This window comes from Glycine max, chromosome 8 (genome assembly GCF_000004515.6).
Source record: "Glycine max cultivar Williams 82 chromosome 8, Glycine_max_v4.0, whole genome shotgun sequence".
Classification (NCBI taxonomy): domain Eukaryota; kingdom Viridiplantae; phylum Streptophyta; class Magnoliopsida; order Fabales; family Fabaceae; genus Glycine; species Glycine max.
In genome coordinates, this window is record NC_038244.2 from 38,460,730 (window position 1) to 38,466,904 (window position 6,175).

The following is a 6,175-nucleotide window of genomic DNA, read 5'->3' on the forward strand; positions in this document are numbered from 1 at the left end:
CGGGAAACTGAGACATTCAATGTTTGCGTAAATGTTTTGACCACGAAATACATCAAAATCATATACTGTATTACATATTATCAAAATTTTAAAACTCTTATAAACTTGGAAGGAGTATTTTTTTTTCTTGTTTGTGTAAAATTCATTTTAGAAATTAAAGCAAATTTTATCATATATGTGTTATGTGATGGTTTTTAGCATTACGTTATTCATTGAGAAAATATGATATGTTGAGCCACTCAATATTGTTTTGGCTCCTTAATTTGTTTGAAGAGGATTACTAACTATTGTACCAACAATGAATGGTGGTAGCAATGATATATTCCATCATCGAATTCTAATGATGAAACCTAGAAAACATCAAAGGGAGTGCGCGTTAACATGGGAAACAGCGTCCTTAAAGATTTTTGTGAGATTCAACATGATAAGGATAGAATCGATTTTCTTAATGTTGATACAAATGTCATCAAGAGGAATATTGTATAGGATATAGAGTGATGAAGAAGGTCATATGAGTTAGTAGAGCATTTAGGGTAATTAAAAATCTTTCACGAAATGAGATATGACAAGATTGTTTTGCAAATGGGTATTTTAATTTTGTTTATTATGTTAATTCATTTTGGGAAGTTTTGAGAGATTGTGATGCAAGAAGGCTATAAGATAATTGGGATTATTAGTAATGAAAAAACAAGACATTTAGTAACGTGTGTAAGAAAAGGAAATAAATGGTATTTGCGTGTTAGTAAAAATAAAGAAATGACTTTCTGAAATGATCAACGTGTACAAGTGCATGCATACTTGTGTTAAAATACTACTGTTATAGCAAAATACGCATGGATTAAAAAAAATTAAATACATTTTTAGTTTTATAATTTAGTATTTATTTGTCCTTAAAAAAATTAATTTTAGTCCTTATAAATTATATTTATTTTGTTTTTCATTCATATAGCAATTTAGATATCACTTTGAAATATGAAAAAAGTGTTATTAAATCATTTTAAGGATAAAAAATAAAATAAACATAATTTGTAAGAACTAAAACAAAAAAAAGTTATTCGAACAAAAAACAAAACAACACTAAATTACAAAGACTAAAAATGTATTGAAACCTACAAACAAAATATCATCTCAATTTATAGTAAATCTAAATCTAATTTTGAAGTAACCCTAGAATTATGAGGTTGAAGTATCTTAACTCAAATGTATCATGATAAAACGAAGGGAAATGATTATTTTAGTTCCTAAATAAGTCGTTGATAATTTATTCTATGAAAGAATGAAAATTTTAACTCTGTCTATTAATGATAAAAGTGTGATAATTATGTTGTTATCAAATTTCATTTTGGCATTAGATTGTGATGTTTAATAATCAATTTGACATTAATTTATATTTTTATGATTAATTTAACATGAAGTTGTACAACATGATGTAATTATCATATTTTTTACACATTTAGGACTAAATCAAATTTTCATTCTTTCAAGAATTAAATTGTCATTGATTTACACATTCAGATACCAAAATGGTTATTTACTCTAAAAAGAAAGTGAGAAATATTAATGGTATATTTTCTAGCCTACCCTTTTGAATATACTCTATATTGGTTGAAAGGAAAATTATGATTGGGTATACCTTGAGTGTAAACACATAAAGAGAGATAGGAAGAAATGAAAGAAAAAGGATTGATGTGTGATTGACAAGGGGTGTCAATAAGGTATATGCAATTTTGGAGTGTCTAAAAGTATAGATTTAGATGATTTCCTATCATGGGTTTGGTTCATGTCCCCCATGATTATTGCACTTATTTTTCTGGTTTTTATATATTTTGGGTGTTTGCAGGCTAGTTGGTTCAAGGGGTGTTAGCCTTGATAGTGAGATGCAATAAATCATATTAGAAGGGGGTTGAATTGTGTGTTAGTCAAAATATAAAAGTCTTTTTTAGAGGAAAATGTTTATTTAATAAACAATTTTATTAAAAACTCTCATCCAATGACTAAGATAAATTTTCTTAAGTTCAGGTGGACTATCGTCCAATGATGTATAAATCTTATTTTTCAGTGAAAATCTTGTGTGTAGAATATATCAATAATGAACTTTGAAATAATTTAATAAGCTAAAGAAGAACAGTAAAAATATTTCGCTTTATATTGATTCACTCAACTTGAGCTACGTTTAGTTCTCATTTATCAACAAGTAAAGGGTTTTACTAATCAAACTTGATTATAACAACAAAAAAATTTATCATTTCTGAATTACAAATATTCTCAAGGTCATTACTGGCACAACCATTAGACTCCCATTAAATTTAAGAACATTCAAATATTATTTTGTCACTAAATCACTTCTACCTTTCACAAACAAAAGTTTGGTTTAGAATCTGAGATTCTTTACAATACTCGAGAAGTGAATTTATAATGAAGTTCTAATTTCTCATAAGTATTTTATAAATTAAAAAGAATAAACTCAATTAAATTTAATGTATTTCTCTACAAATACTTTTCTTTTCTTCTGTTACTTGATTCACAACTCTTGTTTTTTATAAGTATTCATCGCTGCTCTTCAATTCTTTATGTCATATTTATAGAGACATACTCATAATTGTGGAGAATATCGGGATTGAATAATATGATCATTGTGCAACTTGATCTTGTTTGTTCCTTGCAATAAGCATATATTGTGCGTCTTTGTCTGATAGAATCAGAACTTTTCATATCTGTTATTCATAACTTAATATGATTGTTAGACTTATAAAAGGAAGTATAAGATTGATTTGCATATTTATTCCTTTTAAACAAAATCATATAAACCGGCATAGATTGTTAATTCAAATAAATGTGCATATTTCAATCGATGTTTAGATGTACTAGATAAGTACTACTTGCTTTTAGTAGACAAGGTATTCACTAATGGATAAATCTCACTTGATGTGCTTCCAATAATCAAATATGTTGACTTACATGTAACAAATTAATTAATATAAATTTATGTCTTTATTTTCATCAAAATCTTAAGAAATATCTGAATTATTCGATAGTAAATCGTCCAATGTCAAGTAAAATTTTTGCCACAATAATTATGCATTTGCATGTCTAGTGTTTATTCAAAAAAAGATTGAGCTAAACATCAAACAACTGAAATTTAAACTTCGGATCCACCAATTTTTTTTTTTAACAAAACAGAAAAATACCATATAAATTTGATAAAAAAAAACACACATATTTTCACACAAAGAAATCTTAATATATAAATTTAAAATAAAATTTTCTCTCAAAATTCTATTTGGGCCCTGCTCATCATTGAGTTAATCTTTATATGAAATTTACAAATAATCTTCATATTTTCTTATGAATTATTTTAGCGTAATTATATGGAATTTGCAAATAATATTTTAATATACAAGACTTATACTTCAAATAAATTGGCTTTGTCAGATTTCCCTAATCTTCGGAGCACTGTATAAATTATTTTATATAATTCTAATAATTTTTTTTCTGACAGCATAATTCTAATAATATTTAATAATGCGTTTATATTTATTGCTTTTGTTTGTTTTTTTCATTATTTTCAGTATTGCACCTGGCAGGTAGTACAGTGGTATTACCATTTTTGTAGTTTCATTCATTTGACCAGCCAATTTGGTAAATTCCACAGATCGCTTTTCTAGATTCCGAGTACTTGATGGATTCAAGATACACTTGGCAGATACTTGATATTTATTTCATTTACTACAATATGTAGATGGTTAACACATCAACGGTTTGGAATAGCCCGACTTAAATATCTTATCCTTCGACACATTATTGCAGCGTGGTTTATTTCGATACAATTATACATTACTCTCACAAAGAAAAATCATTTTAACTTTTACTGATATTTTAACATTATTAATTGATTTTTTATTTATATAATAGTTAATAATTTATCAAATATCATAATTTTTTAATACGGACAATACTGATCAATTGAGTTTATTTTAATTTAAAAAGTCAGAAAACAAAAAAGTTTATGTACACTTGTACAGTTCTTAAAAGTAAACTTGTGAATTACTAATATATGTATTATCACGGACAAAAAGTCCAACATATAGATTTAGCTGTAAGGAAGAGTAAAGCCTGTAAAGGTAGGGTTGAAAATGCACAACTTTCACAAGCAAGGAGCTGCAAAACAAAGTAAAGTTGATAAAAGAAAAAGACTTAAAAAAAATTATAATTGCTAATAAATTTCATTAAAAATAAGTTCCTTATATTCATGATTTCATACATTTATTTTTTCTTTCATCCCACTTTCATTTTATTTTTCTTCTTACTTTTCTCTTTATTTTTCATCACATCATCTATCATATATTTTATTATTTTCTCTTTTTTCTTTTGGATAAATACCTATTTTGATTTTTAAAAATGTAAGATATTGGCAGACTGATCCCTAAAAAATAAAAAATTAAAATTTAATATCCGAATGTGTAAAAAGTACAACAGATTCATCATACCATTGAGTCTTATCCATTAACTCAAGGGTTTGTACCTAGGTGATATATCTAGACTCAATTGTCATTGAGAAGAACACCACCGTATAGTGCTTATTTGATGAGACTAATTTGTTAGCATATTACTGATGAACTAATTTGTTAATTTTAAAATTGTTATTTTTTAAATTTATTCTTTGAAATTAACAATTTGTTGTCATTTTAGTTTATCAACTTAATCACTTACTAACATTTTGGTCTCTAGATTTAACCATATTTTATCATTTTGGTTCTTAAAAGCACTTTCAAATTTTTAATTAAGTCTCATGCTGTATTTAAAAACAACTCAAAAAAACAATTAATTATATTAATTAATTAATTAGTATATTTTATGGAATAACATTAATCACAAAAAAAATAATTAAAAAACCTTGAGAATCACATAAGGGAGATAAATGAAAGTGTTAGGACCATTTTCTTACATACATTCTTGATGAAGCAAGTGTAGTATATCGTGCCCATTAAAAATTCAAAAGTATATCACGGACCAAAATGATAATACGCAGGTAAGTTCAAAGATCAAAATGTTAGTAAATAATCAAATTTAAAAACTAAAATAAAAATAAACAGTTAAGTTCAAATATTAAATTAAAAAAGTAACAATTTTGAAAACTGACAAATTAGTTTCTGTGAATAAGCAACACACATGACATTCTTTTCAATGAAAATTAAATTTATAAATATCTCATAGACACAAACATTTAAATTAACGGATCAGACTTAACGATAGATTAAATTTATCACATTTTTTACACATTTAAGAATTTAATCTTAATTTTTCATCTCATGAATTAATTTATTATCGTCTTACACTTTCAAGAATCAAAATAATTTTTTCTCTTTTTATTTTTTTCTCCTTATCTCTCTTTTGTCCATTCATACACCCAACTCCTTATCTCTCTTTTGTCCATTCATACACCCAAAAATAGAATGCACAAGCACAGTGATCTTTTTTCCTTTTAAAAAAATGTGTTACTGTCATTTATCAGAAACCAACACGACTTGTGCTTCTTTGCATGAAAACGAAAGGTAAAATATCAAAGAGGAGCGACACTTGCCCAACCGCTCAAGCAAAGCCACACTTTATATTTGTCGAGACATGGCTGAAGGCAGATTTGCACGCTTTCGCGGCGAACCACATCATATAATATAATACGGATCACCAAAGATATCATTGGCGTCTAGATTTTTCCACTCACTAGAAAATAGCAATACAAAAGGAAGAAGACTAGAAGGAAGGAACATGTTCCATTCTTATATATTTATAAATCTTGATTCCTGCATTAGAGTATCTAAGAATTTATTTTCATTGTAACGTTTTTATTAAATCATTTTAATTTTTAATAATATTTATATTAAAATAATTTTAAACCTAGTTTATTTTTAAATAAGAGATTTTTAATTTCTTAATTAATTTTAATTAAGATTTCGATGCTATATAAAAACTAATGTGTTTAATTTTAATTTCTTTTTCAGGTTTAGACATGTTGTATCTTTATCTCTATAATAAAAAGAACATCAAAACACACACGTGTTGGCTTCTCCATTTTTTGTTATTTTTTCATTCCTTCTCCTTTGCAAACAAAAGTCTTCTGTTGAGGTTCAAACACTTCTATGCTTTCTTCTAGGTCTCTTCCTTCAAAATTCAAATT